General features: G+C 40.2%; 1 protein-coding gene and 1 long non-coding RNA gene across 4 annotated transcripts in view; one reads left to right on the top strand and one right to left on the bottom strand.

Moving 5' to 3' along the window:
- The window catches only part of HAPLN1 (hyaluronan and proteoglycan link protein 1), a 75,170-nt gene that overhangs the window by 42,028 nt on the left and 19,537 nt on the right, over window positions 1-13,605 (bottom strand). The window contains exon 1 of one of the 3 annotated variants that reach the window (XM_073887693.1): window positions 632-754. The exons of the other annotated variants lie outside the window; for them this stretch is intronic. The gene's annotated coding sequence lies outside the window, so the exon portion shown is untranslated. Of the gene's footprint in view, window positions 1-631; window positions 755-13,605 lie in introns of those variants that run through there. 3 annotated transcript variants of the gene reach the window in all.
- The window catches only part of LOC141371632 (uncharacterized), a 30,935-nt gene continuing 19,122 nt past the window's right edge, over window positions 1,793-13,605 (top strand). Inside the window, exons 1-2 of the long non-coding RNA XR_012376720.1 lie at window positions 1,793-1,913; window positions 4,331-4,411. This is a non-coding gene — a long non-coding RNA (uncharacterized lncRNA). The remainder of the gene's footprint in view (window positions 1,914-4,330; window positions 4,412-13,605) is intronic.

Consider the following 13,605-nt stretch of genomic DNA (forward strand, 5'->3'; position numbering starts at 1 on the left):
TTCCCTTACAAATAACAAATCCAAAAACAGACTATAGCAAATAAAATAAAACAACATCAATTTTTTTTTATTACTCATTGGCATCATTTTAAAACCATGGAAAAATAACTCTTCTTTATATTTTAATATGCAAATAATAAAATTGACAAGTGAGAGGACTACTTTTAAATGTGGGTCGTATAAAAATGAATTTAGAATCGAGCTCACATGCCTTCTACTAAACGAATGCAAACCTCTAACAGGCCCTTGTAATTTGAAACAAAAGTTTTTAAGTAAAATATTTAGAAGTAGGGTTTATATGGGTAGAAAACTGATCATAACATCACTTTTAATTAAACTGTTTTTGAAAGTATTTCTAATTGAGCTAGCAAAACAGTATTTTTAAGACTGTTTCATTCACAATTTTAACATTTCTTAAAAAGTTCCAAATTCCGACAGCTCTCAGGTAAACATTATATGAATACTGGATCTAAAAATACAGCTGCAAACCATCTACAAGATAGCTTTGTGGTATCACAGATGCAACAGTAACAAGCTTTCTACATAACACCAAATCCAACTCTCAACTCACCACTGGACCACCCATGTAATTCTAAACTAGTTGACAAACAGTAAGAATCAGGTAACTCACATATATTTTATACGGTGATCAGACTCTGAGAAGGTGTAGAAAGATTTTAAATATATATCAATTCTGATTTTTTTACAAAATACAAGGAAGAGTTTTATGATCGATGATTTACTGAGGTATCTGATTGTACTAAGTCATGATAAAGACAAAAAAAATCCATTGATGGTCGTTAGCAGCAGAAACTTCTGTCTCTTCTGGGCTTGGTGCAATCTCCACCTCTTTTGGCTGCCACTTTTAAGGTCTCTTCCAAGACCCTGAAGCAAGTTTATTATTGGTTCACATCCTACGTCAAAGCATGATCCTCATCAGAATTCAGTTCATTGGCTTATGAGTAACAAAGCCTGTTCCAGTCCAAAAGGCTGTGTCTACACAGCACAAAGAGGGAGAATACAATACTCTCCAATTAACTTGGCAAATATCAACAGCTAAGCTCATTAAATTAAGTTTCCAAATTGGTTTTATGAAGTGAGATACAGCCCAAGAATTCACGTTGGTAGGTTTTTAAGAGACAGTGATCTTTGAAAGTGTTTTATAAGCTTTTAAAAACTAAATAATCCTCATTTACATCTTTAGCTGAGGCATTTATTCATTCTGAAAACAACCAATACCATTTAACCAACCTTCTTTATAGGCACGGAAGCACTGATTTACTGTCACTTAGAACTGACTACTCTAGATCCAAAGATATCTACATAATTTGTAACTTTCTTTCATAAATAACAATGCCATTTAATACTTTTGAGATACATAAGTATTAGGCTCATCTTTGACTCAGAACCAAATAACCGTCTACGAGTACAAAACATAAAAATATGGGCCGTATTCTCACAAGAAGTAGGGAAAGTATGTCCATCGAAATCTCAAAGGTTTTTCAATCCTTGAATACCATAAAATTACCACCCCCACCCTTCCCACAGACCCTTCCTTTCAACCTGGCTCCAAATTTCCACCACTAGAGTTACCAACACTAAGTCCGCCAAGGTCTTTTCCATTTCAAATGTGACCATGGCTTTGTAAATTTTCAAGGAGAGTCTCAAGTCCATGCTAGTGAGAGCAGTGTCGAGGAAACATTGTACCTGGTTGGGTTCTGTCAAAGTTCAGAGGAAAGGAGCAACCATAAAAACCACTTTTTTTTCTCTTCCATAATTTTCATAGAAGGCAACGATCATTCCATGAACAAAGAAGACCCAAGTTCTCATCACTGCTGAGCAAAGGACAGTGGAGGATTATTTGTGTAGTAATGACCTTTGAATATTCTCTTTCACCTTGTGAACTTTAGCAGGTATGCAGCTATTTTTGTACCTAGGTGATGAAATATAATCCTGGGTGTATAGTACCCAGAAAGCAAGAGACATGGTAGCATTGCACAACTCTTCAAAAAAGAAACTGCTGTCCCAAAACAGCACATACGCACCTCACACACACAGTTCTCAGACACTGCATTCAGACGTTGGTAATAACTTCACACCTGAAAATAATTTGTAGTGTATACCATACAACAGATACCAAGAGAACCACTAAAGATACGAATGTCATGGGAAATAAAATGTCAATGGCTGATTCAGAGATTGGCTTCTAAAAAAGCATGTGTGCTTTTGTAAGCAATTGTTTAAAGGGCAAAAGCCCCTACTCCCGAGAAGCCCTCAGAAGAGGAAAGAAGGAGAGAACAAAGCAGGGGAGGAGCAAGAGAGGAAAGGGGAATTGGGGAGAGGGGCGAGAAAGAGAGAAGAGGAGGAGGCAGGAGAGGGAGAGGAGGAGTGGGGAGGAGGGAGAAGGGGAGGAGAAGGGAGAAGAAAAACACAGCAGCTGGGAAGAGGAGAAGGAGCAGTGTTCCTTTGTGCTAATGGACACCTGAAAAAAGCGGCCAGCAGCAACAGTCCCCGGAAATGGGAGAAATGACCTGAAGGACAGAAGTCACAACAAAGAAAAACCCGCCAGATAGGCTAAGTGAACAATCTGAGCAGATTCCGGGAGCGAAAACCCGGCCTTACCTAGCTTAAGGGCCCCTGAATTAGTATCAAGTAATTATCCACGGAGCACCACTTTATTCAAGTAGCGATAAGGCTTCAGATCCCAAAGCAGTCACCCTTCAGGGGGGCTGTGAAGGAGTAGAACAGAGCGGAATGTTAAGTGCATCGAGGCATACTCAGGACACTACTGGAGAAAGAGGAGAGGCTCCCCAGTATGAATGGGGATGGGTCCCCTCCGAGGTTGTGCAACGCAGCAGGCTTGGCAGGCCCCTCACCCAGCCTGGGGGTGGGGGTGGGGGTGGGGGCAGGAATGCTTTTACAAAGGAGATGATGGCTCAGCTGGATCTGCAAGACAAGGAGATCGAGAAGAGGGCAACAGATATTGCTGTCTATCAGAAGAGTCCGCGCCAAGGAAATGAGCTGGGGAGGCCTCCGGCTGTTGGATGGCTGCGCACGACTCCGGGGGACTGCAGAGGAGGAGACTCAGCGTGATGACGTGGAGAAGCTGGGGCTAGGTTGGACGGGCAGCCAGGGCAGGGACAAGAAGGCCTTGCACGTCACGCTTATTTGCATTATTCCTGATGCTAGCAGGTAATCTAAACAAAGCTTCACCACCACCACAAGTTATTTACCTTATCTTTACATATCTCAAAATGATACCCTAAAAATGTAACTGTTAGAACCCGTTACAAAGAAGGATGGTCTTAATCGTGTCATGTATACTCTAGTAAGGAAGATTGTCAATGTTTTACAAAAGTAAAATGTAAAAATTTCAAAATATATCAGGCTTTTAGTTTTGGATTTTCACTTACTCTTCAGGAATGCCAGATTAATACAGATATTGCTGTAAGTTCAGCATCAGTGTAATCACAGAACACACCAAAATTTTAGTCCATTTCCATAGCGGGCTCTATCAAAAGACGGTCAACTAGTTTAAAGTAGTTCTAGGAATACTGTATGGAATTCAAGAGCAGAATCCAACCCATTGCATGGGTGCATATGGAATGCAAGCTCCAAAAGGGTAGAAACTGTGTACCACAATATCCTCTGGGACCCACTAGGAGCTCAGAGGCTTTGGTTTTGCACCATGCACCGCAGAGTGAATGGTAACCCCCGGTATTGGATAGTACGCAACCTGCACAACCCTAAGCTGTAGCCCCCCTAGATATTATTGAACAAATCATCACATTTCACACAAGTGAAGGAAACAATCATATAATTTTCAAATGATTAATGAAGCACCAAAAAGTGATTCCATGCTAAAAATGTTTATACCCAACTGAGGACAAAAGTTTATACCCAACTGAGGACAAAAACCATCTTATGTGAGTTTGTGATATTTTATAAAGATACTCCTAGCATCTGGTGAGTTTTCAGTGAGTGTACAATGAAGGAATAAAGGAGACTGACATCTCTGAGGTTCTAAGCACAGCTGACGCAAGGGCGAGACAGAATTAACTAAATTGCTATGATCCCTTCTAGCCTGCCCCAACCTCAGCTTGCCATGGGCAAATCTTGCACGTTTGCTGCTCATCTGAAAAGCATAATCTCCTCTAACATAAAAAGACCGCTTTGGGCCAAGGGCATACATCTGCCTATACCTTCCTGCAAGTATGTATGTCCACACATGTTTTTGTAGTCCATTTGTGGGAGAACATAAAGCATAAAGGTGATTAAGGCATTGACACAGGCTCTCGTTGCTAACTGCCCACCTCCTCTACCTCCACAGCCAATTCCCAGCCCATCTTATTGAGAGAATATTCTCACGCTGATGGAAAAGAAGCAGAGCATAAGCCACTGAAGGCTTCATGTGAGTGGGTTGATACTTCATCAGTATTTACCATTTTATTCCTTCACCTTGGTACTCTGGAGAGTGTTTGAAGTTGTACTGCCACAGACGGCAGCGTCAAACAAAAATTAGGGATGTAAAATGTAGTCCATTGGGGGGTGGGGGGGGAAGGAAAGAACAAGACTTGAGGCCAAATTATCTATCTCATTTCCTCCTACCTGATAATTTAAAACTTACTTAAGGATTGTGCCCTTTGATTCACTCCTTGCATGATTTTCCGACCTTGTCTTAAAAAGGAAAAGGCATGACAGACCCCACAAAGACGCAGCAGCTACTTGTGGTGGAAAGGTAGAAGATGGAACAAGACAAGTCGGTCTAATATAATCACCTCAGTGAGGCTTTCTGAACTCTGCTTGTCTCTTCCTATACAGCTTCTAGAAACCTCCCTTGGCTTGTATAAGAGGCAAAGATAGTGAAATCTCCAGACTTGAATTCTTACCTGAGTTGGTAAGATCAAGAGCCGCAATGAAATGAAAAGCCTCAGTATCCTTGGACTTCAGGTGGAAATTTCTAGCAAAGAATTCTGAGGCAACTGTGTCACCTCTCCATTCTGCTAATGCTGAGTGAAAATGAGATAGAGCAAATCCGATGCCAACACCCCAGACACGTGCGCCATCCCCCACCCCACCTGGGGCCAGTTTAGAGACACAGCAAGTGAACTTAGGAAAGCCTTTGAATCCCTGTTGCTGGGGTCAAAGTGTTGGAGAAGAGAGTAAAGCAGGTGGGGTGCAAAGTGACACAAAACAAAAAGAAGGTCATTTAAATTTCAGGAAGTTCGAAGCAAGATAAGGCTTATTTTCTCTACATCTGAAAGGGTGTGTTGTTTTTTTTTTTTCATTCCTGAATTTCAAGGGAAGAATTTCATTCTGTAAAAATGCCATTGGGGGAAAAAAAGTTAATAGCTTAAGTTGGCTGTTTGTGAGTTAAAGTAGTTAAGGTGAAAGGTATTTTAAAATATATACAAAATAGGAAATGTACTTAAAAATAATGAAAGGCCTACAACCTAACTGGTATAGAAAGGGCAACTGGTTATTAAAAAGAATTAAAAAAAAAACACAGGAAAAGAGGAAAAGACAATGATCTTATTGAATCATTAACCTCAATGATCTTGTCAAGTCAAAATCAATTTTTAAAAACTGTAAAGCTGGCAAATATTCTCTCAGTATGTAGTGAATGGCCTGAGGAACCATCTGCTGTTTCTCCCAGTGAGAGGAATAGCATGGCCCTCAGTTAAGGAACCCTTGACCACAATTTGCATTTTTAGTGATAGTTTAGGCAGGTCTTTGCAAAATAACCCATTCAGCAAAAGCATGTATTTCTGTTTAGTCATCTGCATAGACAGAATAAATATCTTCTTACCGGCATCATATTCAAAGCATTTATTCAACAGTATTTCAGAGACAAGTATGTCAAATGCAATCCATATCTCCAAATATCTCTCACCATTATGGAATCCAAGCCAGGAATGACTTCTTTAAAGCCCATTGGACTGCATCTGGTGTCATACTAATGTGATTAGGTTATCATTTTCCTCACCTAGACTGCAACTGCCTTGCCCAGAGTGTGTATCAGTCCTCGAATCTCCAGCATATAGGCTGGAAGAATGCCCATATACTATTTTGCAACTTATTTGTCAATTTTAATGTTTTAGGACATCCTATTATTTAATCTGGATAATGGAATAAAAAAGAAAGTATCAGGAGAATTGATTAACTTTTTATTTGTGTTCTTTGGTATTCCAATATCTAAATTATGGAAATGCATTTATAAGACCATTTCCAGTTACTGCTCTTCAACTGACACGTCGGAAGGCTGGTTTTACCCCCTTGGTTTTCATTAGGATACAAATACTGGAGAGACAGGAATTTCTAAATCACAAAATAGGCCAAATGCTCTCCTATCCCTCTGTTACTTACTTGTTTCCATTCTTTCTTCTTTCTCTCTTTAGAACATCCTGATGTCTGGCACATTTTAGCTACTCATGGATCTACATTTCCTGGCTCTCTCTTCAGACCTGCTTTCCTGACCCAAGTGATAGCTCCTTTCTGACCCCCTTTGTCCTTGAGTCCAGCATTTAATCTTTAGTCTTCTGTTGGTCTGTTGCTTCTCTAACAATGCCTTTGATTTTTATCTTCCATAGTGAACATTTTAGGCAATGAGAGAAATATTTACTCAAGAAGTCATCCCAGTGACCACTTATTCACACTGTCTGCCTTGGCTGCCTGTTCTGAGGCACAGGCTGTGGTTATCTCTATGTAGCAGGGTAGTTCCTGCCATTCTTGATTTGGTTCTCTTCACAAGTTAAACTTTTCAGTATCCACAATGACTCTGGCATGAAATCACTGGCATAATCCCCACTGTAGGAAGCCTTCATTCTCAACTGTCAAATGAAGTTGCTTCAAAATACTACCATAATTGGCAAATCAAATTCTCTCCAATAATTAAATGCACATGAAGAGCAAATGGTTGTTGACCTCTTTTGTGGGCACCCACGATTATGGATAATTTCCTGGGATAGCATTTGCCAAATGCAGGCAGCTTTGAGTCTTTCTTTTCTTTTCTTTTTTTTTTTTTTTTAACTTTGGATAATGGGTATTTGAGGAAAGCTTATTTAAATAGGAGGCATTGATATAGACTGGGGAGACAATAACAGTGGAAAACAACGCATTCAGGGCAATGGTGGACAGAGGCAGAAAACTTCTATCACTTTCTGCTTAGATACAGTGAGAAATAGTTACTAATAATTCCACTATAACGCCATAAACCAAGAAAACTAAGCTGAAGGCCACGGCAATATTCATTTGCCAACCAAGGCCCATTTGGCCAATAGCTGATGAACTTAGCAGTGCCATGGGGAACTTATTCAGGCTTATGTACAATTCTTAGTACACACATTGCATTAGTACAGCCATAAATGCCATTTAGAATGAGCTTGCCTGGAGGATTTGCAAAGTCTACAATGGGTACATGGCCTACTTTATTTGAATCTGCTCAGTGCATTAGCCAGTCATCCCAACTATTAGGGAAGATTTTCTTTTTTCATGACAAAAATAATTTGATCATCCTTCCTGTTTGGCATGGGTGGTGGGGACGGTTTGGAGTCACTGGATTTAGCCAAGGCCCAAACGGAACATTCTGAGCCTGAACGGTGACTATTTTCACCGTCCAACTCTTAGGTAGACAAAGCCAGTGAAGTAATGGAAACCACAGTTACGGGTATTTGAGTGAAGATTACGAAGAATGTCAGCCTGTCCTCTGTTTCTCTGGAGGGGATAGCTGCCTAAATGGTTGTTTTTCTGGGCAATAAATGGCCTTGCCGCTGAAACATAACTGTTTTTCACTGACCAGCCAAGAAGTGTAAAAAAGGAAAAAGGAATCTTTGGAAGAATGGAGTGCTAACAAAAACAACTTCAACCACTTTAACGGTTTGGCCCAGGGCCGGCTGTACAACCACTTTTAACGGTTTGGCCCAGGGCCGGCTGTACAACCACTTTTAACGGTTTGGCCCAGGGCCGGCTGTACAACCACTTTAACGGTTTGGCCCAGGGCCGGCTGTACAACCACTTTAACGGTTTGGCCCAGGGCCGGCTGTACAACCACTTTAACGGTTTGGCCTAGGGCCGGCTGTAACTGGCAGGGGTTGAGGGTGGGTAATATCTGTAGAGCACACAGGGCTGATGTCAGTCTTGAAATTGGACTCAAATATGCAGACTAAGGCCAAGTCATGGACAATTTTCTCAGAAATGGAGGGAGTTCTTTATTTATTACATATCCTTAGATATTTTATCACACACTGACTTTCATGTAGAATGCAGTATGTGTGTAGGCATCTATTTACATATAAAAATAAGTAAACCAAGTCATGTGGGAAACAAAGACAAAAGAAAAATTTCCTTACTACCTAAAATTCACTGACAAGTCCTGGAAACAGGCAGCGTGACATTCCTCTAGGATACTTTGCTAAGGGCAAAGAGCCCTTAATACTTTGCTAGGGGCAAAAAGCAACCTTAGCCTGACCCCCAGGATCCTGTAAGCCTACTTTAACATATAAAAATTCCTTTGGAAACTTCCTATATCTCTACCTCCCAAGATACATGTTGGCAAACATCCCCCAAGCATATGGCCCACTAAAATATATCCGAAGGGTTTCATGACCAATAGATTTATTAGACAGTAATAAATGACATTTTACTAACAATAGTTGGCCCCCTCAAGGTCCTGGAAACCTTGCTTCCAAAATTCCTTAGAAATTTACTCTATCCCTAACCCCCTCCCAACTTGAAAGTATATAATCAGTCATTCTACATGACCCCAGTGTAGCTCTTTCTGCCCATGGGCCCTGTCCCATGCTTCAATAAAACCACCTTTTTCCACCAAAGATGTCTCAAGAATTCTTTCTTAGCCATGGGCTCTGAACCCCAACTTCTTTCCTACATCATTTGGCAACCACAAAGGGAGACACACAGTCTTCTCATCCAGACTATGAGTCTTGGTGCAAACTCAGTGAGCACTTTCTCTTCTCTTCCTTTACTTTCATTTCAGGGGCTTTTCAAGGAGTAAGGTCTTATTGGTCTTATTGGAACACTTTCTTTTTTTTTTTTTTTAAGATTTTATTTATTTATTTGATAGAGAGCAGGAACACAAGCAAGGGGAGTAGGAGAGGGAGAAGCAGGCTTCCCGCGGAGCAGGGAGCCTGATGCGGGGCTTGATCCTAGGACCCTGGGATCATGACCTGAGCCAAAGGCAGACGCTTAATGACTGAGCCACCCAGGTGCCCCATTGGGACACTTTCGTGCTGGTTGCTCAGCCTGCATTTTGGCAGGGAGTTGGTACCATGGCAGGGACGGTAATAAGACCCAGAAACTTGATGCCCTCTTTTTTTTTCTGTCCTTGTACAAAGTTGTCTGTCTTGAGCACAGACCACCGGCCCTCTGCTCGGAGCTGTCTGAAACCAGTACTCGATTGAATTAAAACCCAGCCAGGGACATTTCCTAGAGGAGATGGCTGTAAAGACCACATGTGTTAGAATATCTCTTAGATCATAATGGATTTCTATCTTTATTGTTTTTTGTCAATGTCCTCTACGAACTACTTAAGTTACCAAATTGGGTAATTTCCCCTTGTAGAACGTTTCTAGTGTTTTCCATGGGTTAAAAATGGCAGATTCTTCAAGGCAAGGTAAAATAAGGCACGACCCTCAGGGCAGGGCAATAACGCAGGCTTCAGGGCATGGGATGGCATGGTGTGGTATTTCCTAGGCACCCATCTGTAGCCTAGGTTGCCATGGAGAAGTGGGGGCACACTAGCATCCCTGTGACCGGGCCTTTTATGACAGGAGTGCCTTCATGGTAAAGCAGTGTGGTGATCAGTAGCGATTTTTCTTAGAGGGATGCCTCTGATCACTTTTGACACACAGAATCTTTGACATATCCTGCATGGGACCCCACCTGGGAGTCAGGGGTGGGGCAATTTTTGGTAATGGACTTTCGCTACTTTTCTAGGAGTATGGCTTCAATAGGCTTCTTCAGTCCCCAACGACTCTCCCTTGGGATGACTTTTAAATCCACTGGAAACAATATGAATTGCAAAATTTAGGAAAAGATTGATCTCCTGTAACACTGCATGGCCTCAGTAGAATCTATCAGTTAGATCTCTTCTGCAGGAAACAGGGAAGAATATGTTTAGTCAGTAACCAGACTAGTCAACTCCCTCCTGACACACTGGATGATAATTATCTAAATAGGCCTCCTCCTGGTAGAACCCAGGTTGGAGGAAACACAGGCCATCTGCAATGGAGGGGATGTGGACTCTCTCTCACTGTTCTTGCTCCCAACAGATGTGGGGATTTCTCCCTCATTTCCCAGGTTAATAGGTATAATTGGAGCCAACTATGGTTAGTCTACCTCAGGACTGGGACTTCAAGGAATATTCCCGAGCAGCTGACGACACTCCCTTTGTTTTGGGCAAGTTCTGTCTTCACCCAGCAGAGATGGACTGCAGATTCCCATATTGGTGGAAAAAACCATGGCGTCTGTTCATCTCTCTGAGCTGATGAGGTTTAGACCTGGGAACCCTCTTTCTCTGCCTTCTGGCAACACTCTGCCTCTTCTGCCTCTCCTGCTCCTTCTCCTGTGTCTGCACTACCTTGGGTGCCATGCGGCCTGCACACACAGCCCACTTCTGATTTCCCCACTGGTGCCCCAGGTAAAAATTGATAACGGAGAACATATTGACCGACTTTATTTTAGTAAGATTTTATTTACTTCTTTGAGAGAAAGCAAGCAAGAGAGAGAGCATGACTGGGAGAGGGGCAGCAGGAGAGGGAGAAGCAGGCTCCCCACTGAGCAAGGAGCCCCTTGTCGGGCTTGATCCCGGGACCCCGGGATCATGACCTGAGCCAAAGGCAGATGCTTAACTGACTGAGCCACCCACATACCCCCAAATTGATTGACTTTTAAGTGGCCTCAGGTGGAACATAATTCAGTATTTAAACTAAGTTAAGTTTGTTGGTTTAATTAAAATAGATATATCTTTGGAGTTACCGGCTTTAAATATCAAACTAGTTCTATCTAGGTTTGTTGAAAGTCAAATAAGCTTGTGTTATCTCTGTTGCAATTTGTTAGCAAAAAGATGACTTAAAAAGATGGTTAATCTTGTCTGTCTCAAAGTTTTCATGGGTAATTGTTGAGATAGATTTCAGTCTTTGGTAACCTGAAACTTTTTAAAGTTTGCTTGGGTGATAAATGGGATTAAATTCACTGGACATCTAGGTCTTTTCCAAATAGGATAAAGTGCTAAAGCATTGATTAGTGGATATAGGTTTGTGCGTTTGACTTCCTATTGCAAAGAAACTAAAGATATTTGGGTCTGTTGGTAAACATGCTTTGTGCTTAACTGTTTCATAAATTTGCTGTCTAAAGAGTTCTGGTGTAACAGTTCACAATTGGTTACTACTTATTTTCACTAAGGTTTCTAAGAGTGCAAAATTCTGCTAAATGTAATTAAGACTGATGGAAATAAGGGAAGCAAGTCTGTGTGTGTAAGAAAGACCTAAGGAATGGGAATGCATTTTTGGTGAAGGTAAAAGAAAGTAATTTTGTCCTAAATAAGACTGGTTGTTTAGAGAAAAATGGCTTGGTACTAAATCTGAATATGAAGGAAAGTTGTAGAAGATTTGTGAAGGGAAATCTTTGGAAAGCTATTTTAGGTATGGTCAGGATGGACTAAGTTTGAAATGAATGGTTTTTAAAAGTACGCTGGTATAAGATTGAAAGTCAGCTTTCTTTCAGTTAAAAAGACAAAGTTTTCTTGAAATGTCACAAGTACTTTACACAAACACACACAATTAATTAAACTCAGTTAATTCTAAGCCCAAATATAGACACATCTTTAAAAAAATATTTTTTATTCCATTGGATTTATGTAGAATTTTTCCCTCTTAAAAGTTAAAGAAATTCTGTATTAATAAACAAAAAACACTAACTTGCAATTCATTCTTTCTTTGCTTCAAAGTTAAAGAATTAATACTATTTTATATTTACAGTATTATTAGTTCACTATTTTCTGCAAAGAGCTATTTTTTTAGAAGACCACCCAGAAGTTTGAACTAATTGAGGAAGCAATCTTCGGCTTACTTAAGAGGAAAGATTGCATGGGACACATTCCTGGCACTAGTCCTCTGTCATATCTATTTGGATATAATGCAAAGGATAATCATTTTGAAAATACCTTGGTCTTTTCTTTTTGCCCTTAAAAACCCAAAGCACCCATAGTTAAGAATCTCTGGTACTTTTTTTCAGAGAAATTTTTTCATAATTTGAGGTTTAGAAATGCCAGGAATAAACGAGCCACCCAAGGAGATCATAAAAGCCAAAGTCACAGATGTAGAAACAGGTTTTTAGTAGTGTGATGAATCTGAGTTTGGGGAAAGTGTAAGATGTTATTCAAAGTAGAGTACTTAGGCCATGGAATTCTCATTAGCTGTTTGGTCATGAGAGAAACATCTGTAAACGGGGACTTGAGGGAACACATTGGAACCTAGAATAAGAAAAATGCTGGGTAATTTAGAGCCAAGTTAATGTTATTTTCTTAAGTACCATTGTAGCATTTTAGGGTTTTTAAATATGAGTTTTATGTATCCAAAGAGCCACATGTCTTTTTTAAAGATTTTTCCCCATTTTTCTACCTTAAATTATGATATTTGTGTGCCTTTCATTTTCTCCTCTCAGGGAAAGCTATCTGATATAATTTGGATGTTGGTAAAAAAGTTGAAAACTATATAATTATTTGTTATATATTCAAGCATGTTAATATGATTAATCATCAAATAAATCCTTTAATACTATCCTGTCTCCTTTATTAAAATAAGTCACATATTTTTATTATTACAAGTTTCTATGTATATGTGTATTCTTTTAGAAAAACTACAAAAATGAAGAAGAGCAAAAATATGAAAATAAAACCATATAGAACTTCAGCTTCTGATCAGGATGGAGTAAGAGGGGCAGGATTTACCCTCTTGTCTAAAATAACTAAAAGGGAAATGGACAAAGTATAGAAAAAAACACAGCACTCAAAATATTGAGGTGAGCTGTGTGATTGTCTCAGGTTATGGCCTAAGGAAATTTTCTATGCTTCAGTGCTGGATGATGGAATCTACACCAATGCCATTGGGAAGCTTCAGTTGAGGGGATGGAACCCAGAGTTCTGGAAATCCAAGGAAGCCAGAGAGCACAGGGCAGAATAATGGAGAAGAGAGAAGAGGGGAGGAAAGGGGAGGGGAGGGGTGAGGAGGAGAAGAGAGACGGGTTCAAAGAAAGAATTTAAGTAATCTGTACCCCCAACGTGGGGCTTGAACTCCAACCTCTAGATCAAGAGTTGCATGCTCTACCGGCTAAGTCAGCCAGGCACACCGAAAAATTCTTTAATGCAAAAATTAATCCAAAAAAAAAAAAAAAGAAAAGGGGGGGAAGGAATGAAAAATAGAAGAGGCAAATAGAAAAATTAGCAAGCTGATAGAGTCAGAACCAACCATATCAATATTTATGTTTAATGTAAATGATCCAAGAAAACTATTAAAAGGCAGAGATTGTCAGTTGAATTTAAAAGAATGATTTAACTGTGTATTTTCTAAAAGATATTCATTTCAAATGAAA

The sequence above is a fragment of the Callorhinus ursinus genome, unplaced genomic scaffold (assembly GCF_003265705.2).
Source record: "Callorhinus ursinus isolate GAN/ISIS: 27379988/994484 unplaced genomic scaffold, GSC_fseal_2.0 scaffold3, whole genome shotgun sequence".
Taxonomy (NCBI): Eukaryota; Metazoa; Chordata; class Mammalia; order Carnivora; family Otariidae; genus Callorhinus; species Callorhinus ursinus.